General features: G+C 52.1%; 1 protein-coding gene across 15 annotated transcripts in view; it reads left to right on the forward strand.

The window, feature by feature from the left end:
- The window catches only part of CTBP2 (C-terminal binding protein 2), a 162403-nt gene that overhangs the window by 25652 nt on the left and 113026 nt on the right, over positions 1 to 23725 (forward strand). The window contains exon 3 of one of the 15 annotated variants that reach the window (XM_067024343.1): positions 23357 to 23478. The exons of 12 other annotated variants lie outside the window; for them this stretch is intronic. The gene's annotated coding sequence lies outside the window, so the exon portion shown is untranslated. Of the gene's footprint in view, positions 1 to 12616; positions 12804 to 23356; positions 23479 to 23725 lie in introns of those variants that run through there. 2 more of the 15 variants (XM_067024353.1, XM_067024346.1) reach the window with 2 other exon arrangements.

Raw genomic sequence — 23725 nt, forward strand, 5'->3', positions numbered from 1 at the left:
GACGCTGTCTCTGTAGGCCCGTGGTGTAGCCCTTTGTAAAGAGCAAAACCCATCTGGTCAAACTGAACTTTTCCTCCAAGACCTTTCTTCCTATTGTCTTAATTTCCCCATAACTTTCCCTTTTTAATCTCCTCCTCTGAAATTGTGGGCGCTTTTGATATTTTGGTGAATTGTGAATTTGGTGACATCGGTCTGTGAAGGCCCAGATGGGAACTTTTTATTTCTAGGTAAAGAATAAGCAGGAACATGAGACCTTGAAATAAGATAAACATCTCGTTTCCTGGTGGTGGTATCAGTGCCGAAGATTTGGATGGGGAAGAAGATTTGGATGGGAAACGTTTGGTGACCTCTCCCCTCCCCTCCCCTCCCCTCCCTGCTGTAGCTCCCCCTCCCTTCCCTGCCCAGAGCCCATTTGAAGTCCTGGCTCTTCCAGGCTGCAGACAGCACCACCAGGGAGACACCCTATTATCATTTTGGGAGAATGTGTTTTAAACCTTTTTTTTTTTTTTTTTTTGTAAATTTTTATTTATTTACTTTTGGCTACCTTGGGTCTTCGTTGCTGCACGCAGTCTTTCTCTAGTTGTGGCGAGCGGGGGGTTACTCTTCCGTTGCGGTTCGCGGGCTTCTCATTGCAGCGACTTCTCTTGTTGTGGAGCACGGGCTCCAGACCCGCGGGCTTCAGTAGTTGTGGCATGTGGGCTCAGTAGTTGTGGCTCGTGGGCTCTAGAGCGCAGGCTCAGTAGTCGTGGCACACGGGCTGAGTTGCTCCGCGGCATGCGGTATCTTCCCGGACCAGGGCTCGAACCCGTGTCCCCTGCCTTGGCAGGCAGATTCTTAACCACCGCACCACCAGGGAAGCCCTGGGAGAATGCGTTTTATGCATCTGTCCCTAGATGTCTGTGGCCTAGTGATGCTATTTTGGGGGGACTAATGGTCAACGTTTTGGATGGTGTCTTGTTAACAGACTGTGGTCCGAGCCCATCAGCCCCTGGCATGTGGGAGGCGTATGCCGTGGGTTCAGTGGATTAGTTCGGGGGGGTGGCGGGGTCGCTGGGGTCGGGAGTGATCGGACCTAACTGAGCAGGGAGGTTTGAAAGATGCCCAGGCGTAAATCGTGCAAAATGGGCTCCGTGGGGTTCCTCTTCCTTCTTGCCCACTTCCTCCACGGTACCTCCTCTCTCTGACGGGCCTTCTGTCATTCTCGGGGCCGATGAGCTTTGGGGGGGGTGTGGCAGAACGGTGTGGTGAACACTGCGCAGGCCCTGGGGTGGTGGCCTGAACGAGCCTGACCAGGTCCAGCCTGCAAGGAGCAGACCACGCAACCAGAGTGCACCGGGCACCCAGGGGAGGCAGCCGGGGGAGGGGCGCGGTGGTTCCGGCCGTACACCCAGAGGTCGGGGGGCCTCCTCTTGAAGGAGGTGGGAGGTGGGATGCCGGCTGCGGGCTGCCCTCCAGCTCTTCCTCCCTTGGAGGCTGTCACACCCTCTTGCCCGGAACCCTCCAGCCCCGGGCTTCTCATCCCCGCCCGGACCTGGGATCACCTGGGGAAGCCTTGAAACAAGACCTAAGCAGAGCCCCACCCTCAGAGGTTGCTCTGAGTCACTGGTCTTGGGGTGGAACCTGCCTGGTAGTTTTAAAAGCTCTCAGATGATTCAGATAGGCAACCCGGTAGAGCACCACTGCCCAACCCAGCAGCCCTCAGCTGAGGCCACTTGCCCCATCCTGCCCGTGGGCTAGAAGGCACAGGCCCAGAGAATCAGGCAGATCCTAACTTCCTGCCCCAGAGGCTGGGGGCAGGGGCAGGGGGGAGGCTTCCTGGGAGGCCCAGCTCCTCACCCACGTGTCCGACGTGACAGATGAGCCTCGGCCCGCAGGGCCAGGTGACCAGAGCCACTCACCGAGGAGCGTCAAGAGCAGGAGGCCCGTGGGGCCTGGTTTCCCATCAGCAGGTGAGGGTCTGTGGGGCTGCGTCATCTCCTTTGCCAGGCCCTCCTGGAGCGGAAGTGCAATCAGTTTTGCAGGACAGGTGCCCGTGAGCGCCGGGGAAGGGTGCGGCGGAGGCGGGGGACAGCTAGCTGCTGGGGTCCCATCCACCTCAGGCCCCCGCCCCACCCCCGCCCAAGCCTCAGGAGAGCTGGTGCCGCCCGCCCCTTGAGGAGAAACTCGGGGCGCGGCAGGATTTTCCTGCCTTGGTCAGTGTGTGCCCCTGCAGGGAGAGGATGGGTGTTGCCGAGGAAACAAAGCTGGAGGGCCTGCCTCAGGCCTGCGGACCTCTTTGGGCTCCGTGCCCGGGAGGGGGTGTGAGCCCCAGGAATGGCGCAGGTCGAGGGCGCTGGCGTGGGGAGGGTCCTGTGTGCGTTTCTGCAGGGAAAGAACCCGCGCTCAGCGGTGTCTCACGGGAGTCTAGGATCTAACGTTGCTCGGAGCCCCTGCGTGGGATTTCTTGGCCCGCGAAGGCTGGGCGGGGGCCGTGTTTCGAGAGTTCCGTGAGTTCTCGGGGACAGGAGGGAGGGAGGGGACCGGGGGCGCTGGGGTGCGGGGAGGGGCGCTGCTGCAGGGGGAATTGCCTGGCTTACAGTCGTTGGGTTTTTGCGGCAGGCCCTGGGGGGGGAGGGCGGTTGGTGCCCCCAGGTAGGAGGAAGCGAACACACACGCGCCATCTGGACCCAGGAGAGGGTCTCTTTAGCCGGGCCAGGTGGGTTGGGGGTGCCCCGGGGCCCCTTGTGTGCGTTGCCATACAGCTGCTGCCTCTTCATTATGAATGGGAATGGGTTTGTTTGAGAGTCTAAAAGTCATAAATGAGGTCCTGGCTGACTAAACTTTGGGATGAATCCACTGGGGGGGTTACTGTGCAGGTGGGGAGGGGACTGACCAGAGCAGCGGGCTGGGCTGAGAGGCCTCAGCTGCGGGTGGAGCGGGAGTGGGGGGGGAGGGGACGCAGGGCGCGGGGGGCTGTGCGCGGCTGGGGTTCTGGGGTGGGCAGGTTCAGGCTGAAGGAAGCCCTCCTCTGCTCCTGCTGGCTGAGTCCCTTCCTTGAGCGCCTGCTGAGGTGGCATCTGAGGGGTGCTTCGCCTTCATTCCCCGTAGGTGCCCCTTGCTCTACGGGACCGGGCGTCTGGACCTGCCGTGGCGGGCGGCACAGTTTTCCAGCCAGGTCTTTTGTCAACTCTCCTCTCCCTCAGGAGCAGGCATGTCCTCCCTCACTGAGGAGCCCCCAGCAGGGGATGGGACCAGCAGGGTCACGGGGCCAAGCAGATTCCCCTGGATGGTCCCCGAGCTCAGAGCTAGAACCGTGTTGTGATGCCCCCTCTGCCACGTGGGTGAAGGGGGTGGCAGGAAGCAGAGGGTCCTGAATGCCCCGGGGGGGTCTGTCTTGAAGCTTCGTCCCATTTTGCTGAATTCCTCCTCCTGCCTTGTTGGCTTCTGCAGAATAGGTTACAGGTGGCCTTCCACTGGTGCACTTGAGTTGATTGACTCTCTGCTTTTACTGCTGTGGAGTCTGGAGTGAGGCCCAGAGCCTCAGTCCCCCCACCCATGAGTTGGGAGTAATAATAGTTACTTGATGGAGTGGCTGTTGGAATGAAAAGAGGTTATGGGTTTGGAGGCCCCTTTAGCCTTTGCTCGCGCAGCGAGTGGGAACCCCAGGAGCCCCAGGAGCCCCGGGACGTGGCTTTGGAATGCTCACCTTCCTTCCTTCTGATTATAATGCTTTAAAAATCTCATCTGTAGTCTTTTGTTTCTTTCACATCATACAGGTGTCGTCTTAAATGCCTTTGTGTGCCTTTCTTTTTGAAAGCAAACTTCATTGCCCATGGAAAAAAGAAAGCTGCTTCAGTCTCGGGGCAGTGGCCAGGAATTGCCTGTTCAACACTCAGAATTCAGTGAAGCACGCTTGGTTCCCGCAGGTCGGGCTCCGGGAGGAATGCCGTAGGAGGGAGGTGCTTCCTTGTCCTCATGTAGCTTGCAGTCTGGAGAGATGGGTTCACTTGGGTTTGAAGGAAGGTACTAGGCTTTGGGATTCTTCTTCTTCTTTTTTTTTTTTTTTTTTTTTTAAACATCTTTATTGGAGTATAATTGCTTTACCATGGTATGTTAGTTTCTGCTTTATAACAATGGGATTCTTTTTAAAAACAACTCTGAATGTGTTAATTTTGGTTTATTATTTCCAAGGCAAAAACATCATTTCAAAAGACCAGTCCAGTCTTCTTATAGTGATTTATAGTTTACAGGTGTGTTCCAATATGTTCTAATTACAGCCTCCAAACAACAACCTTGGTTTACAGGTGGAGGAAATGCAGGGCTCAGGTGAAGTGACTGCCCGGACGCCCCTCGGGAGAGGTGGCTCTGCCTGCATTCTCTGGGGGTGTCAGTGTGTTTCCCTGTCTCTTGGTCGTTGCATGCTTTTTTTTGTTTTTTAAACAACGAAGTGGGAGTAAACTCACTGCTGAGATTTTACCTGGGTACCACTTGCGAGAGTGATGACAAGACGGAGACACAGATGAGAGGACGGGCGTGCACGTGAGCAGGGCTCTGGAGGAGTCTGGGCCCGTCTTGGCCTGTATCCTACCATCCCAGACCCTTCCCAAGCATCCAGATATTTTCCAGGAGCCTGCCCTTGACACTGAGGGCCATAATGAGGTGCATAGAGGCAGGAGCCTGCCCTGGGCGAGAAGAATTTGACCAGAAATCCGTGTGCCATCTTTTGTGGGTATTGACCACCCCCCCTGCTGTACACGTACTGGAACACACCGGGCACCTGGTAGCAGATTGTGCCTGGCAGCTCGAGCAGGGTCCAGAGCTCCCCTCCTTGCCGCTTCACTCATAGCCCAAGGAGCTCTGTATGGGAAGCCAGCCCAAGGCCAAGTACAGATCCATGGACCATAAGTGGACCCTTTGAATTAACTCATCCATTCTGATTTTTCTCTTCTGGTGGTATCTCTCACTTGCTGAGAAGAGTTTGTTATCTGGGGCTGTCATTCAAAGCATCATTTTGCACCATACCATTAAAATTTCCAGAGTGTTTGCTGATTTGTGTTCATTGAAACTAGATTCATTAGGATGATGTGAAAATAGCGCTCAACTGTTTACCAAATCGGATTCTTGTTTTTGATATTTCAGTACATCATCTGTTCTCACTTGAATGTCGTGGAATTTGTTGGTAAAGTGTTATGCAGATAAAAACTCAAATTTTAGTGGAGTTTAAAAAAATTTTCAGTGCATTTATAAGAATAGTATATCCGAGGTGCTCGATTTGCCATTTGAAGCAGAATCTGTGTGGATGTGAGGAGGTTGGAGCTTGGCTTGGCCTTGCAGAGTTTTCGGACGTGCTGGGATCTTGACCCAGATCCAGGTGCGGAGTCAAACTGGTTAGAAAGCCCTCTCTCTCAACTCTGTCCCTCACTAGCTGGGTGACCTCTGGCAAGTCACCCAGCCCTGGGCTGGGCTCTGTGAAATTGCAATTCCTGTGTGTGTTTACAAGGTTGTTTGAAGACTTCAACAGGAGCACTGGTGTTTCATTGGTTTTCAACATTTTAACATCTCTGGGATTGAGTGCCGTCATAAAATTGATCATATGGCATAGTTTAATTGAGGGTATTCTTTTCCCCTTTTTTTCTTAGCGGCTTATAAAACATTGCTGGGTCTAAGGTTTGATGGTATCAGAGTTGATGGCCACGAAAGCATTTTGCAGACTTTAAAGTTTTAGAGTTGAGCGTTTTGCAATAAAAGGACAGTTGCTCCACTTTCTAAGTTGATCAGTGAGAGCCCAGTTGTGACCAGATTTCCACTTGAGCGCCACGGCTATGTGGCAACAAGAGAATTTAATAGAGGCGTTTCCTGAGTTGTTGGCATCTCTTTTCAGATTTGGTTCAGTGGTCAGATAACCTTGGATTATGGTGTTCAGAGAGACCCAGAGGGGCCTATATTGCTTCCAAAATAAGCCTGTCTTGAGACTGAGTTGGAAGGTCAGTGTGGTGGAGATGACCAGAGGTCCGCCAGAGATCTGTGCTTCCTTCCTCCACTGGTGGGGGCTTCCTGCTGCGGTGGTCGCCCCGCCACCAGCCAGGCAGCGACCGGAGGCCCCAGGACAGGTGTTGCCAGTGGAACACTGGTGGGAATAGGTGTGACTTCCTGGCAGAAACGGTTAAGAAGCAAGTGTGCTTTACCCAGTTTTTCTTGCCTGGAATGTCAACTGGGTGTGGCAAGTCCAGCGGAGAAAGCGGGGATCCTGGGCCCCCGGGTCGCCATGTGAAGAGCTGCCCACCCATCAGGAACACTGATCTTTTTGTGACATAGAAATAAGCTTATACCGCGTTGAGCTGATACTCGGTTTGGGGTTCATTTGTTAAAGCAGGTCGTGTTAACTAATACAGTGAGTTTGGAGAGCTGATTGACTTCATCGTCAGCCTGACCAACCTGTGCTCACACCCTCCTTCAGGGAGCGGGTGGAGAAGCGGGACCCCCCTTCCCGGCCCCCAGCCTCGGCAACGCGGCTTTCACTTCTCCATCCGCCGCGTCCGGTTTATTCACTAAGTCCTGGAGATCCGTTTCCCTCCCTGCTCTTGTTGGGGGGCGCTCCCTGAAGACGAGCATCCCCGCAGGCGTCCCCGCCTCACAACAGCCACCTACGCCGGTTGGGTACAGCCAGGTGGCCCTGGCAGTCCGATTGTCAATCTTGGGAGAAGCTCAGAAGTAAGTCTGAGGTCGTAAAAGTGGAGCAGCCACCTGGCATGCATGGTGTGGCAGCCGTGCAAAGGCACCTCTCTGGTCTTTTCCTTCTGGGAAGGTAATTGCTGGCGTCAACGACGTTCACCCCTGGAACCCGGCCCCGCGTTCACAGAGCCCCCCGCGTTCACAGAGCCCGTGCTCCCACAGGCCGCTCCCTCCCAGCCGGGGCCCGAGCCCAGCGGGGGTGCCAGGCTGTCCCCGCGAGGCTTGGGACTCCTCCCAACAGCCTGTGTCCGCTTCCGCCTGGCCCGAAAGATTCCCCTGTGGCCTTGAACTGCATGGCAGGCCAAGCTCTCTCCTTCCCTGACTCCACTGAAGGGGGGTCAGGCCCGCATCTCCCTCTGGCTGCTGTTTCGTGTCCCCCCAAGAAGTCTCGCGCACAGGCTCTTACTAATCTTGTCTTAGCATCTGTTTCTGGAGGAACCGAACTAACACACGTTGAATTGAAAATAAAGTGGGTCAAAGGGTCAGTGCCCAGGAATTTCTCCCAGTTTGGGAAGCAAGCCATATTTCCTCTGCCCGGTTGCAATTTGCCTGCCTCTACAGTGTGAGGTCTGTGCTTGGTGATTTCCAGGACCTACCCAGATCTGAGATCTTGGATTCTGTCAAGGGTTTAGTTCTGTTACTCTTGCATCAGAGCAGTGACTTTTTTGTGGGGGGGGGCACGCCACGCAGCGTGCAGGATCTTAGTTCCACGACCAGGGATCGAACCCGTGCCCCCTGCAGTGGAAGCAGGGATTCTTAACCACTGGACCGTCAGGGAAGAAGTCCTATAGCAGTGACTCTTAAATGTGCTTTTTAATGTAGCTTCCCCGCCATCTGGGTGAAGCATCAGTAATGAAACTAGAGTGGATGCCGCGTTGACCTTTGAGAGTGTCCACACACTAGATTTTAACTGGGAAGTTGCATGTATTTTCTGTACTTAATACTTTAAAAGCCTCTTGGGTGATACGAGATGCTAGTAGGTGCAGTCTGTGTGTGACCTGCACTGGGAATGCAACTTCAGGCTGACAGCATCTAACGACAGCCGTGTTAAAATTCACGTGGCATTTAGCAGTGTGTTTCCAAATGGGCCCGTGTCATCGGTTTGCTCTTTGAGAGCTGCTCTTGGGAGTTCTGCCTCAAAGCACTAGAACCTGCAGGATGCAGATGTGACTGCCCTGGGGGTTTATGCTGACTGAGCAGGGACCTCCTGTTTTATCAGCCTGCGTTGATACACACGATCCTTAACCTCCTTGAAATCACAGGTCTGTTCCTGGAGAAGAGCGGGTGTCACCTGGACGCACGCTGCCCCCACACTCTGATTTGGGGGGATGATCTGCTTGGGCCGCTGGGGTTTCAGCTCTTGGTGGGGAAATGGCACTGGTCTCGCAGATGTTTCTGGGGTCCTCATCCTGCAGATGGAGCAGAGTCAGAGGTGCCCTGAGTGGGCACCTTTGTGCAGTGAGTACCCCCGCCCCGCCCCCCAGGCCGGGCGGTTACCTCCCGTGCTCTCTCCATCTCCCCGCCCATCGGTCCATCTTTATTTCCTCAGCGGCCTTCAGACCTCACTGAGCCCCGCCCCAGAGTCCTTGAGCGTGCGTCTCGTTACTGACGTTGACTTTCTGTGGTTCCTTCAGTTTATTTTTCCTTGGAGGTAGGGCTTGGGGGAGGTATTCAGGGGGCTGGAAGCGGGGAGCATGAGGTAAAATGAAAAGCGTAGACCCTAGGCATGCCAATCCATTTGTTTTGGCAGATGCATATACCTGGGTACCCCCCCTCTATCAAGATATAGAACGTAACCGTCATTCCAGAAAGTTCCCTCATGGTAGTCCCCATTCCTATCTCCCTGATCATCTCAGGCAACCACGTCCCACCCCCACATGATTAATTTTTCATGTTCTAGCATTTAATATACTACGTGATACTCATTCACACGTTATACATCCATGTGTATTATACCACATATACCTTTTTGGAAAAGCTTTTTAAATTCACCTTTTTAAATGTGTTTGAGATTTTCGGGTGTTTTAGCCTGGATCAACTGCTTGTTCCTTTTTACTTGCTGTGTAGTATTCCAGTGCAGGAATCCACCAAGTGAGTTTACCCAAGTACCTGTTGATGGACACGTGGGCCGTTCCCAGCTTTTGGCTATTCTGAATAAAGCTGAAGTGAACCATTCTTGTACATGTCTTTTTATGGACGTATGTTTTCATTTCTCTTGGGTAAGTTCCCAGAAGTGGAATTGCTGGGCCATAAAATAGGTGTATGTTTAGTTTTATAAAGCAGTTATAATGACATTTTATACTGCTACCAATCATGTATGGAAGATGGAGCTATTTTTTAAACCACTTAGCAGAACGCTGGCTTTCTGCTTGAGGGGTTGGGGCAGGGGAGCACCTTCCTCTTCCCCGTTCCCTCCGCTAGCAGGACAGATGCAGCGTCTGCACCATTTGCTGTGCTGTGGGGTGGGCTGTAAGGCTTGCCTGCTCTGGAAGAAGTAACTGTTTTATTTTGTTCAGAGGGGCCTGCTTCTCTTGGCTTTCCCTGGATGTTCAGAACAATTGTTGATTTTTCCTGGGCACACCTCTACCTGCTCCAACCCCCGAGCTGTCTTCCTATCCCCTCCCCCACCCCCCAAATACTGCACCCTCTAGTGAAGCGTGAGGGTCAGGGCCTTTGTTTCCTGGTGTTTTCCTGGTCCTTTGTAACATCTGTGCCCGTGTTTTTGCACATTCGTAACTGACAGAAGTTCATTTTCGGAGCCCACCTGATAGTCACGTGGTAGCACATGCATTTCTAGTTTCTTTCAGCGCGGGAAGCGGGCTGAGCAGGTGTTCTGTGCAGCTACCTGGCCACCGGAAGATCGGCCACCCAAGAGCTCAGTGGTCAGGGTGTGCCGGCCTCGCTGGCCTTGGGGAGGCTGCTGCCAGCTTTTCCAAGTTTTTTTAGGGTCAGTGCTTCCAGGGATGTGGTTTATAGGACTTGTAATGTGTTCTCATGAATGGATTCTATTTTACTGATTTATATCCTGTCTCTTTGGAGAAAGTATTTTGAGGACTCAAAAAAAGAAAAGAAACAACAAACAAAAAAAAACCAGGATGCTGTAAGAGGGGATGAGATTGGGGAAGGACCAGAGTTAATTAAAAAACAAAAATGGACCTGCAGCAAGTGCAAATTTCAGGACAGTTGGCTGTGAACAGTTCTCTTCCTGTGAGTTTAGAGAGACGTGTTGTTGAGCTCATCCTAAAGAGAAATGCTTCCTTCCTTCGAGCGAGTTACAGGGGATAGAGGGTTCTACCACCAACCAAGGTCTGGTCACACAAGACCTGTTTGCTTGGGCCTGGGTCCGCCGGGAAAGTCAGAAGCACAGTGTTGAGGGACAATTTAGGGGATCCATGCGAAGGGTGTCATTTCATTTAGAATGGCATTTGCATTTAAAATACTTCAAGGGCTAGGCCAGTTGAATTGGGCTGGGTCATTCTTCCAAAAAGGTATTTATCTCAGCTGGGCTTTTGCTAGGTGCTTTTAGAGATGCTGGTTGGGAGTTTCACTTCTTGCCCAGGAATTGGTGTGTGTTGGCCTTACTTGCCGGCCTCTCAGGTGTGGAGGTGGACAAAAGTCGGGGGGCAGGCCTGGCTGGTTCCAGGATCAGGGACTTAGGGCAGGGCAGGGCCTGGGTTTGCTTTGGTTGGAGTCACGGACTCCAAGGGCGTAAAGCAGTGATGTCCACGCCTGTGGGTGAGCCAGGTTTGAGGGGTGGGTGGGATGGGCCTTCAGAGAGGAGGCGTCTGGAAGGCGGTCGGTGAGGTGCATCTGGAGTTCCTTGGAGGGACCTTGGAAGCAGCTGACTTGGGAGCATCTGAGTGGGAGCTGAGGCAGAGTTGCACTCTCTTCCTCTTTCATGTCTGCTTCTCTAGCACTTGGCGTTCTGTTCTTTGTTCCTTGTTGGAACTCCTTGAAGACAAGGCTATCTTTCCTTTATCTCCACATCTCCCTCTCAGCAGTACCTGCCTCTCTGCTGATGCAGTATCTGAATGGACAGAGTGGTGTGGGTCGGGTGTGTGGTAGAGCTGGGAAGGTAGACGGCAGAGGAGAAAGGGCGGTTGGCTTTGACCATCAGGAGTCCACACCAGAGGTTTGGGTTGTGTTGGGTATGTGCGTATAGATAGCTATAGCTATGTGTGTATATATTGGGTTCAGTAACCTCGATAGCAAGGCTGAAAAAGCAGCCCTGCAGCCACGAGAGTCCACTGTGCAGCGGGGGAGGCGGCCAGGCTGATGAGTTCTGTGGGCCCCAGGCGTGGGGAGATGGGAGCACATGTGGCGTTAACTGGGAAGGCTCCCCTCTTAGTAGGAGGCTGGGGGTGCAGGAACCGAGCCGAAGGTCCCCCACTACACATTTTGGTTCACCCGCGCTTTCTGCCTTCCCTGTTGCTGCCACAGGTCAGGTTGCAGGATCTGGCCTCATGCGTGGTGATTACTGGCCCTTCTCATCCATATATTGGCGTGGAGTTTGTCACCAAGGAAGGGAATGTACCTTAATCCAAAGAAAAAGAGAAGTTCCTGTTATAACTCGTCTTTTTCCATACTCTCGTTTTCTTTCAAGCCCCAGTGACTAGAGAATTGGCTCCGAGTCTCACGAGTGCCTGTTTTGAATGGAATTAGAGCTTAAGTTACAGGATCGCGGTGTCTGGGTGGCATTCCTCTCCTGTCCCCATGAGAAGTTGGCCTCCCAGGGGCAAAGTGACTCGCCCCAGGTCACAGGGTAGGACGAGGCGGGAAGGTGTCTGCGGCTGAGGTGTCTCAGGTCCGGCTTGGATCTGGGCTTCGGTTGTGAAGTGTGTCTCACCCACCCTGGTCCTCTCCCAGGCTGCCCACTGCACTGTAAGTCTGTCTGCGAGGCCCGTCCTGAGTTGTGCAGGCACGGGCCGGGCCTCTCCTTACCTTCCCTCCTCCAAGGGCAGCTTCCCTTTCCCAGAAGGAAGGCAGCTGGTGCAGAGTTGGGCTGGATTGGGCATCTTCTGTTTGGTCTTTCCAGCCTCTGCCTTGATGCTTCTTCAGATGTCCTTAGGATCCTCCTCCAACATTGGTTGGGGGCAGGGTGGGGTGGAGGGGCTGACTTGCCCACCTTTCATCAAATTTGAGTTAGATACGAAGAGATTGGCAGTGAGAAGTCCCCCTCCCCCGGTCTTAGACTCTGAGAGCTCCCTGTTCCTTTTGCTGTCTGTCTCCTCTGCTAGCTCCAAGATTATTTGGTGTTGGTCCCGGAACGTTTGCGTTTCCTTTGGACACTTGGTATGCGACGTGCTCGTTACCCACCCTTAACTGACTTGAAGTCCTTTGGTCTGTGTTCTTTGTGAGCACTTTGCTTCTTGTCGGGGGGCTGGGGAGGCAGGCGTCACTGGCTCGAGTTCCAGTGAAGATGCTGCTTCCCGTTACTGTTTTCAGAGATGACCCTTGGTACCTTCTTAGGAAAACAGTGGAGACACGGACCATGCTGTTCTCTTACGTTCCCCCCAAAGTCGATGCTGACAAGGTTTGCATTCCTTAAGTTGAGAAGGAGGGCTAGCGTGTAAGCCTATTCTGTATCTCTAAGCATTTCAGAAGAAAGATATATCTGTGCTCTGTGTTTAAATATAGCATGGTGTTTGCAACTGAGTTGGAGAAGAAGCGATTGAATATGTAGGTCATTGACTTAGGAGAATGAGTTCGGAGTTTTCTTCGCATCTGATTAACGCCGTCTTACAAATTGGGCCAAAATTGGGTTACAGAGAGTTCAACGAGATATCTGGGAGGGAAACCATAGGGATCATAAGAGGGTACCTTTGCCCCCTTAAGGCATTCAGGGGTGTGACTTGGTGTCGGGCCCGGTAGCCCGGTGCTTGGCAGCTAGCGGGGAGGCATTCGCCCCTCTGGAGTTGGATGGGGAAGAGACAGGCTGGGTGCTGCTCCCCGGAGCAGATCCGTCAGGAGCAAGGGGAGAGGGTTCTACTTAATCAGGATAAATGCCAGCGGTGTATTTTAATACATGCTCGATTCAGAACGCACTGTTTGGAACTGCATATTTAAAAGGAAGCTGCCATCCCCCTTTGAAGGTATGTGACATTTAACAGATCTGTAGCGGGAGATAGGTTTGACAGCTTCGAATTATATTTGAAAGAGTTTTTCTTTTAAGAAAGAAAATGATTACTTCTATTTTAAATGTCATCACAAAGACATAAACATGTTTAATCAAATTATATATTTAATTTATGTAGAATGTAATTTTTATTCCCGGGGAAGAGTCGCTGGTTATTTCTTTATCAGCTTTGAAGCTGGGCGCTGTTTGAAAGCGCTCGGCTTTTTGAGTAAATGGCTATTTAAGGGTTTACGGAATCTGAAAAAAATAGTATTGTGATCGAAATATTTTTCGTCTGCACGCCTGTACCTAATGGCACCTTCTGGGGAAGGGGGGGGTACTTTCATTATTGTCAGTGGGAGACATTAAGGGTAAACTCCTGTTGAACGGATGGAAAGAGGTGTGACCCTGAGGACAATAGAGGCAAAACAGCTGAGATGCTCCCCCTGTACTTTTCTCCTTCTGGATTCTTTGAATCAGCAGGGAGGTGCCGGGGAGTGTTAGGACTGACTGTGCCAGCTCTCCTTAAAAGGGAGGCAGCAGGGGATCTTGGAGGACAGACACGGAACGCCACAAAAGACCTTGAGGTTGATACAGTGTGATTAAGTTTTGTCACAAAAGGCTGATGCGGAGTTCGAGGGCAGCCACAGGGTCCCCAGGCTGCTGGAAAAGCAGGCGTGTAGCTGTGGGTTCTCTCAGACAGGTGGCTCTCCGGCTCTGGTAATCTGCTAGGACACTCCAGCTCCAGAACTTTCTCCGAGCGAGCTGGGCGTTGGAAGGTGGCCAGCCCAGTGTACAGCTGTGTGTGCCAGCCGGGGACAGTCTTGGCCTGTTCCAGCCTGCTGCCTGGGGTTTCAGTTTAGCCATGCAGGATCGGGGAGTCCGGGGTCCGTCCCCCCCACGCCTCCCCATGTGCCCACTCGCCCATACAGACCAGCCCCGGAGGCTGGTTTATCTCTTGTCCTCTCCAGGGCTGTTCTATCACATGTGACCTGGGGCGCAGCTGGGCGAGAGAAACCAGTCAGTTGTGCCTGTCCCCAGGAGAGAACTTACGTAGCAAGCGTCTCCGCCAGCTCCAGCAGAGAAGCTCAGGGGTTCAGGAGCCGTGTGCCCTGGCAGCCGGAAGGACGCTGATCCCGGTTTAGAGAGTGGCTCCTGTCAACGAGCTGGGCTCCTCGTAAAGACCGATCCACCACAGAAAGGAACTGCCCTATTTATCGGTCAACATGCACCAAACTCAACAGACAGGCCAAAAGGAAAGAAAAAGGGGACAAAGCTACTTGTTATTTTTGTAATTAAACTTGCAGTTGTAAGAGAAATAAGACCCTTTACCTCGTTTTCCCCCAATTGGTAACATTTTGCAAAATGATAGTGACAATAGCATAACCAGGAAACTGATACTGATACAGTCCACAGATACTATTCAGATTTCCCCAGTGTTACACACATTCATTGGGGTGTATTCCCTTCTGTGCAGTTGTATTGTTTGTGTGGATTCCAACGTGCCCCACCACAGTCAAGACACACAAGTTTCATTACCCCAAGGATTCCCCCACCCCACCGTTCCCCTTTTATAGCCACACCCACTTTAGGTGGCCTAGACAGTTCATGGCCAACATACATGGTTGTAAACGGGGCTGGCTGACTTCCAAGACCCAGCTCACTCGGAGAAAATTCTAGAGTTGGAGTGTCCTGGCTCCTTGCCTGTCCGTAAACCCTGACAACCGCTAGTCTGTTCTCCGTCTCTGTAATTTTGTCCCTTAAGAATGTTATAGAAATGGAATCAAATAGCAGGTAGCCTTTTGGGATATGGAGTGTTTTCACTCAGCACAGTTTCCTTTGAAGTTCATTCAGGTTGTTGTATCACTGGTTTGTTCCCTTTCATTGATGAGGAATATTCCACCCCAGAGATTCTTTTTTTTTTTAAGCTGCCTTGGGTCTTCGTGGCTGCGCGCGGGGGCTTTCTCTAGTTGCGGCGAGCGGGGGCTACTCTTGGTTGCAGTGTGCGGGCTTCTCATTGCGGTGGCTTCTCTTGTTGCGGAGCATGGGCCCTAGGTGCGCCGGCTTCGGCAGTTGCGACTTGTGGGCTCAGTAGTTGTGGCTCGCGGGCCCTAGGGCACACAGGCTCAGTAGTTGTGGCGCGTGGACTTAGTTGCTCCGTGGCATGTGGGATCTTCCTGGACCAGGGCTTGAACCCATCTTCCCTACGTCGGCAGGCGGATTCTTAACTACTGCGCCCCCAGCGACGTCCCCACCCCAAAGGTTTTTTGATTCAGTCTTAGACTGACTGGAACCCCGGGTAAGAGGCAACCCATCATGGAGACCTGGGAGTTGCAGAACAACTCTTCCTTCACGTGGACTCTTTCTCGATGTCGGGAGGAACAAGGACTCTCTGGCCTCTGCTAGCCTGCCCTGTTGCTCAGCAGACGTCCATGGGGTGGTGTGTGAAGAAGCTTGTGCCCTGATGGCTTGGTTGGTTTGGGAAACCAGCAGAAGAGGCCCCCCCTTCACCTTGTGAGTTTTGTTCATCTGTGTTGTGTGTTTTTTCACAGTGCGCATGGATTGAGACAAAACTTGGGATAAAGGTTATTGGATTTTGATGTTTTATTAGCACTCATAACAATAACACAGGGGGTTCTGGGCTGGTGCACAAGGGAAGTAAAGGCTGTGTGAGCGTGATTTTTTTAGAGGAAGCCCTAGGCACCTAGGTGGCTTTGGCCTGCCTTTATGAGAACTGTTAAAATGACTTACCCTGAGAATCTAATTTCACAGTGAGAATTTTGAGCCATCGCTCCTTCAGAAAGCACATTTATTTGCACTGTGTTTTAAACATATATGCGTGTGTGTTTACACGTGCGTCATCAGTGAGGACAGCATTTATGAAGTATTACTCCCATGAACATCTGTGCTAAAAGATTGTCTATACTTTCAAAGTGAATGAAATGCAGCTGAGTAATTAGGGAGTGAGGAAGTTAGTTCAGGAATCCCAGTGTTCTTTACTTCATAACGTATGAATCAGTAGGTAGTATTTGCGTTTTCTTTAGAAACTCTGCGGGTTTTTTTTTCTAGGTCAAGCCTGTTAAGCCCTGAAAACTCCACCCGGAGCTCAGGATGGGCTCATGCAGCTGGGATGGGCTGTAGGCAGGTCTGGCCTTTGGCTTTTCTTGTTCTGGATTCCTCTGCGTACAAGGGGGCAGCATCTGTGTCAGGGACCGTCACATCCTGGCGGTCTGCACTCCGGTCGGAGGTGAAGGGGGGCTGTTCTGATGTGGGGGTCAGGCTGTGTGGGGGGGAGGTTCCCCATTCACGGACGTGATGCTCTCTGAGGTCCCATCTGGCTCTGGGATTTATTCTTAAGGCTAGAATTTGTTGCCTCTAAGGGGGAACCTATTTTGCACCCGTGAGTTTACTTTCCATTACACCTTTGGGGTCTTCACTCACGTTTGCGCTGGCGGAGTCTCTCTGTGCATCGTTCTCTGTGCCGTGCCTAGTCCAGTCATTCCTCAGGTTACGCAGCAGCTGGTCCACTTGATGGCGGTGACGCGCGCTTCGCTTTAAACTTAAACCTCCCCTGTACCTGTAGGTTTGGGTTTGAGGAAATTTGGTTTGAAATAAAACTGAACCTAACTTCCTTTAGGCCTTTTTTGTTCTTCCCAGGACTCTGGGTTCTTGAATTCCCCCGGTCTTGTTAGGAAAACATTTGTTAAACAATAGATTTGTTAACAAGTATTTGATAAACACTTGAGTGCTTCTAGTGCTGAGCTCTTTACCTGCGGCCTCACGTGTGACCCCACTTTCGAGGGGAGAATGGTCACATCCTGGGCCCGTCCTCCCCAGCTAGAGGTGAGGGAGCTTTTCCAGGGCCACTCGTGGTCTCATTCTAATGCTCTTCACTATTGTTTGGTCTCCCAAGTTCTCTAAGATAAAAATCATGTTCTGTCCCTGCCCGCATGGAGCTGACCGACTAAACCAGTGACACCCCAGACGAAGCAGCAGATGCAGTGCCGTCTACACGTACGGAGGGCTGGGGGTGGAGGTACCGTCACGGACAGCTAGGGTTTGAGGGGCTGTTATTCGGCCGAATTAACTTTCCCCAGCTTCCTCCCTGCTCAGTATTTTGCATTTAGTCCATTGATCCTAGCGTTGGTAGCCAAATCCGGTCACTCTTCCTGTGAGTAATTTTTCAGGGCTTGCGGACGGCCATTTGATTCTCAAGTCATAGATATATATATATATTTTCTTCTCTCTACTCGCTCTTCTGCAGTCTAACCTGTGGCCGCGAACTTGGCTGGAGCCTGCTAAGTCTGCCTTGCTGCAGTGTCCGTCCTCTCCTGCAGGCCCTGGGGGGAGCCAAGGGATCCCCACTGCATGGGTGCCCTCTCCCCTGCCCCTCAGGGATTCTCCCAGGTTGACTGGCCACTGGAATTCAGATCTATGCGTTGGCTTTCCTAAGAGAGACACCCTGTTTCTAGGTTAAATTTGCATGAGGTTGGAGGGGATATACCTTACTTCCTTTTAAACCCACCTTGGCAGTGCAGCTATCACTTAAGGACTTAGATCCTGAATAGAGCCACTCTGCAGCGATGCTATGGCCCGGAACCAAGGCAGCAGCTGTCTCTCTGCATCCCCAGCTCCAGCTCCCTCTCCTGATGTAGAAGCCCACGTAAATTCACTGTACATTTTCCAGATTGCAGGAAATCTGCTCTTTGCAGAAAATGGAGAAATAGAGGAAAATATGAAGATTAACGCACAATTTTTATGATCTGAAAGACTTATATTTTAAAAATCACCTTAGCATATGGAGAAATAACTTCTTTTAACACTTTGGGTGTATTTTCTGTCTCCTGCATGGTATGCATACACTAGCAAATGACATTCACTGTTTAAAGAATATTTTTAAATTTATGTATAAGATTTGGAGTCTTATGTTTTATATTTGTTTTTCCATTTAACCTGTAAATGTTTTTTCTAAGTGAAATACTTTTGAATTTTAAAAACTGAATAATTTGTTGAGATACACGTATCATAATGTATGTTGGTATAACGTGATAGCTATTTGTTTTTCTCTATAGTGTTATCAGGAAAGATGGTTATCCAACTATTTTCGGTTTCAGGGAAGCATCTTAGATGGTTTATTTTTATGTGAATCTTTACTCCTATAATTACTCCCTAGAAGTAGAATGGGGCGGGGGGGGGGGTGAAATCTACCTTTTCAGAAAAGGTGCTCTTTCATACTCCTACTGAAGCGGTGGGGGGCTGTTTGTCTCACCAACTCTTCAACATTTTGCTCTGTCATCCGTGGATTTTATGTTACAGATTGTCAGCTTAATAAGTTTTATGTTGCTGTGCTGAGCATCGAGAGACCCTCCGCTTACTGGCTGACCCTGTGCCCCTTGTCAATCAGAGTGTCAGTGCAGTGCCTAATGAAAAGGAATTCAGGGGACTTCCCTGGGACTTTGCCTTCCAATGCAGGGGTGCGGGTTTGATCCCTGGTCTGGGAGCTAGGATCTCCCGTGCCTCAGGGCCAAAAATCCAAGGCTTAAAGCAGAGGCAGTATTGTAGCAAATTCAATAGAGACTTTGAAAATGGTCCACATTAAAAAAAAAAAAAAAGTCTAAAAAAGAAAAGGAACTCAGCACCTCTCTGTGCCCTCCTCTCTACCTGGGAGAAAACCGAGGCCAGGGCATTCATTTCAAGATGCCCTACTGGTTCGTGGTTGCTACTAGCTGGGCTCTGTTCTTGGGCCATCTCATCTCTCTTCCACTCCCAGCAGGTTCCGGAACCTCTCCTAGAGGCGCGTGCGCCTGGGCTGATAGCTTTCTTGTTCAGTTACTATTTGAAACCGCGAAAGGCCACCTACAGGTGTCTCTGATTTGACTTGTGGGTTTACACCTCCGCTGCCTGATACATTGGGCTGAGACCTCAGGGGCCAGGCTTCCCTTCGAGCCAGGCTGATTGGAAGAAGGTCCTCCCCCAGCGAGGACTCCCCACTCCTCTGGGCATTTCAAAGTGAACAGGGCGGCTTCCCAGCCTTTCTGACATTGGGACAGACTCGTGGGGGCCCAGCCAGGTCTCTGGGAACCGGGAGTCAGACTGCCCCAACCCCGCTGCCTGCACTTCCAGGGCCAGCTGGGCAGTTTGGGGTGTGGGAACACAGCTTGAACTCACAGGATGACATCGTTGTGTGTGTGGTTGCTGCTCGTTGAACCACCTTTTTAAAAATTTTTTTTCCTTTCAAAACTTGGCTCCTGTTGGGCCGGATTTGCAGCACCCGTTTATCGATGTGCTTTCCGTGTCCATTTTTCCAGTTGTTTCCAATCCCCCCCGCCCCGCCAGTCTGACAGCCTCATGCCCTTGTTTATTTCTCCATTGCTAGAGCCACTGAGAGCAGAGCCTTTCCCCAGAGGATTGAAGCCCAGCTAATGCTGCGAGGCTAGGCCGTTCCTGGTCACCTAGCCGGGCTCAAATCTGCCGGCTCTGTAGGGTGGGTGCAAAAGCAGAAAGCTGAGGGGTGGCAGAGGAACAGACATATTAATTGACCACACCTGAGACAACACTGAGACACTATCCTATTTTGTTTTCCTTAAGAAAGTGGCAGAGTTCCAAGACTTCCCTTGCAGTTTTCCACTGCCTCTCCTTATATTTGAAGACAAGGGTTCAGAAATCTTGGCTGTTGGGCCTTTTCATGTTCTTAAAACTTAACTGCAGCTGAACGTATTTAATATTACAAAATTTCCATAAACATTCTCTCTACAAGACTATGTAAAGTTTGTGCCCGGAGGGCATTTTTCTTATTGAAGTTGAAACTCTTGCACATGGCGGGCTGGGCGGTGATGATGAAGTGTTGATTTGACCTTAGGTGTCTTGCCACCAGTGTGGCTGTATAGGGACATGGAAAGAATTAGCTTTCAGGGTCCCCCTGCCTCAATAGAGGAAAATTGTTTCCAAGCTAATTAATATGGTTGATTCACTATGAGGCAGTAGTACGTGGAACTGGATCCTGGGAGGGAACGATGCAGCTGCACTAAGGGGAAAGTATCTCAGGTCACACCGTGTTAATTCCGTCTTGTCCAGCGTCTCCCTCTTCAGAGGACGTAGTCTTTTCCTTGGTTTTCCCAATGTGACAAGCACACCAGAATTCCACGCTGCGTCGTGCCTGATGGGCTAAGCCTTTCTGGGGGTGCGTTAATACTGAGAGGCTGGGCAGGCGCATAAATACACATGGGGAGGGAAGGGGGGGCCTTCCCAGGTGACCTGGGCTTGTGCCATCACTGTGTCAGCCTGAGGTCCTGCTTAGGGGCAGGTCACACATGTGTGGCCCTGAGTTCTGAGCATGGGGAGAGGCCACATCCCAGCAGCTGCCGGCCCCTCCCACTCCCCATGTTGCTCAGAGATGCCCATCTGTGCCCCCAGCCGCCCCCCAAGCATGCAGCTGTGGTTACCGCGCCCAGTCAGCTGAGGGCAGCCCGAAGCCATCCCTTTGTGGGTCATTATGCATCCCTGGATGTGTGGCGGACCTGCTGAGGGTGGTCAGGTGTGAACCAGGAGCTGGAGGGAGTGGGGAGGGGCCCAGGCTGCTCAGGGGTCCCGTGAACTGTATTCCAGGAGCTACGGCCTGTGCCCTTGACTTGACTTCTGGCACTGCTGTCTGGGCATGTCCCTCTTTGGCCGGAAGGACTTCTCTTTTGCTGACAGGGGCAGGTCGGTTTTAGAGGGTGGACATTTGGTTTCTCTGTGGATTTCCGGGTACCACATCTACTCAGGACTTTTCCCCGCCTGCCACCCTTGAACTTGAGATAGTTGTGAGGCCCTGCTGTGGATACGCGGGCAAGCCCCCGGCACCCGCCTCCCGTGTCCTCACATCCTCATCGTGATTCCGCCGTGGAGGGTCACTCCCCTCTTACCCAGATTGACGCCCCAAAATGGTGCTGTGTGGCTAGTGTGTGCAGCAGGAGGGGTGAATAGGTTGACACAGGGCTTGCACGCGGACCATCAGGTCACCACGGCTCCCTCGAGCTTGAGCTCCGCGTCTGTGGGTCCCTCTTGCAGCAGCCCATGGGCAGGTGGCTCCTTCTTTTCCTGAGGCACCGGTGGACAGCAGGGGGCCCCGAGGTCGCTGTGGGCCCTGCAGCTGTGGACGGACCAGCGTTTCCTGGAAGGCGATACATCATCACTTCAGCAGGGCTCAGTCTTAAATTTGATAACAATAGGTGCCCCCTTGAGAGGGCCAGCCAGCAGCAGCAGCGTCTGAGCCAAGAGAACATTGATGAGAGAGAAGGCCGGGGTTTCTGGATGGTTCTTCCCCCAGTCCTTTGTTCCTTTTCTGAGCACAGCTATGCCGAAGGATTATCACGGAGGGGAGGGCGAGGCCACCCTGCGAGGGAGCATGTAGGTCCCTCAGAGACGTGGTGAGGAGTATTGGGCTCTTAGGCCAAACGGGAACCATTTATCTCGTGATTTGAGCAGAGATTGGTTTGGTTCTTAGCAGACACTGATGATGACACACTTGTCCTGTGTCCTGGAGTCTCGTGCCAAGCCTCATGATAACCGACATTTACTGAGTACTGGCTGTATGCAGGCCGAGCGCCCAGCTCCCCGGGCATTACCACTTTGAAAGGACCTGATCACCTGTGAAGCAGATGCTGCCTTCTCCATCTCAGGACAGAGTCCCAGGGCGTTGGCCACCTTGACCCGTGGAGCCTGGGCTGCTTCTCTGCGGTGTCCTGTTAAGTCCGTGCTCTCTCCTTTGCCCTTTCCCACTAGCCCCTCTATTGCAGTAAGTCTGTGAGGGCCAAGGGATGATTCTGCTGACGACTTTCTGGTTCTCGGTTTAAGTAGTAAGTGTGCATGGGGTCCCCTGGATCTGATATGAGCCCAGCGTGAAGGAGGGCAGGTTCCGGATAAGGCCAGTGCTCTCCTCAAGCCTGGGCCCCCTGCTTCTGTCCACGGTTACCACGTGAGGATCTCTCTCCTGCTAATAAATGTCCAGGGCAGGCCTCACTTTTGCTCACTGGCCAGCCAGGAGGAGAGAACGCAGAGGCGCTTTCCTTGGAAGCAGTGGGTGAGGGGGCCCCCACCTGCCATCGCAGGACAGAGGACAGGCGTTTTAAAGCCTAGATGACCCAAATATGAGTCAGGCAGAGCAAAGAATTCAAGTGGGGTTCAGGCAGGCCCCGGGTGGTAACAAGAGCTGACACATCAAAGCGTTAGAGGCGTTAGAGATAATTCATGCAGAGTAAGTGCAAGTAAGTGGGCACTTGGTGATGCCTGTCGCAGGCTGAGGGGGAATGCCGGGGCGCCCACGCTGAGCCGGTGTGCCCCCTTCTCTCTCTAGAGTTTGGATGATGCAGGGCACAGAGCAGAGCGCAGGAGCCGTTCCGAAAGAGGGCGAAGTTCAAGTGGGGGCCAGACGGGTCCTCCCGCAATGAGCCAGGGCAGAGAGAGTCTCTCAGGACCCCCCCCTTCCAGACCTTTATAGAGCTCATCTCATTCAGTTTCAGAAAAGTAGACTTATTAAGTACAGACCTAGAAGGTAATTTTCATATGCCCGACTCAGTGTAAGAAGAAACTAAAAATCTAGGTGGTAGGGACCCTTCTAGGTGGTGTGTCCTGAATTTATGTTTCCTGTAGGAAAGCCCCAGCCCTGGCTTGGACTCCACCGGGCTCTGGGTGCTGCCCTTCCCTCCCTGTGTGTGCGCGTGCGCGTATGTGCGTGCGCACGCGTGCACGCATGCGCACCCCCCCCCCCCACCGTCACACCCCCTCATCGTCATCAACTACGGGTGGAACACATTTGCCAAGTGACGTTTAGTAGATTCACCGAGGTTGATCATACGGGCCAAAAATAGATGCCCTTTTCCATGGCCAGAAGCAGCGGAGTGAACTTGGAGCCGCCTGGCATTTACTGGCCGAGGCTGAGTTACTTGGTGGAACAGCCCGCGTAGCTTCCTGGGGTTGCTCGGGTAGGAGCGGTGGTGATTTTAATTAGCTAAGTCATTTCTGTGTCTTGTACTCCTAGAAGTTCTTGGAGGAATCCTGCCAAGAACGTTTCCCCTGGCAAATCTGCGGGGCGCTACTCCCTGTTGCCCTGTCGTCAAGGATCTACAGAAACAAGTGTTTTTGAATTTTTAGCCCTTTTAGCCTTTCTGTAGCTGCATTCTTTTTAAGTACTTCTTTCCACCTTCACGTAACAATGGGCACTTGCTTTAAAGATTCTGACAGTCTTCCAAGCTTTTTAATGTTCTTAATCCACTAAATAAGCTGTCGCTGTTCGCTTGGGCAGTCTGCAGGCTCTTCTGAAATTTTGGCTTAAAATTCCGTGAAATGTCACCGGCCGAGTTGTCTGTTCCTGTTGAGATACATCTCCAGGAAAGAACCTGTGCCCACCAGTAAGATTAGATAGGTGTTAACATGTTGCTTTTGTCTTCAGACCTTAGTTGAAAAGAATGTTACAGACAGGCATATGTGTGTGTGTGTAAATATATATATATATGCAGTTAGTTAAATATTTGATTTCCAACTGTATTCCAGACATGGAAGACTTTGGTGTTGAATAACGCGTGATCAAGGCATTTAAACATTTAGAGACTTGGCGATGGGTAGAGTATGTCACAGCCTGGCAGTCAGGAGTGAAGGTGTCACAGATGTCTAGGGTACGGTTTTTTTGTTGTTGTTTGTTTGTTTGTTTTGTGGTACGCGGGCCTCACCGTTGGGGCCTCTCCCGTTGCGGAGCACGGGCTCCGGACGCGCAGGCGCAGCGGCCACGGCTCACGGGCCCAGCCGCTCCGTGGCACATGGGATCCTCCCGGACCGGGGCACGAACCCATGTCCCCTGCATCGGCAGGCGGATTCTCAACCACTGCGCCGCCAGGGAAGCCCCGGGGTAAGGGTTTTGAAGGG

The sequence above is a fragment of the Kogia breviceps genome, chromosome 2, assembly GCF_026419965.1.
Source record: "Kogia breviceps isolate mKogBre1 chromosome 2, mKogBre1 haplotype 1, whole genome shotgun sequence".
Lineage (NCBI taxonomy): Eukaryota > Metazoa > Chordata > Mammalia > Artiodactyla > Physeteridae > Kogia > Kogia breviceps.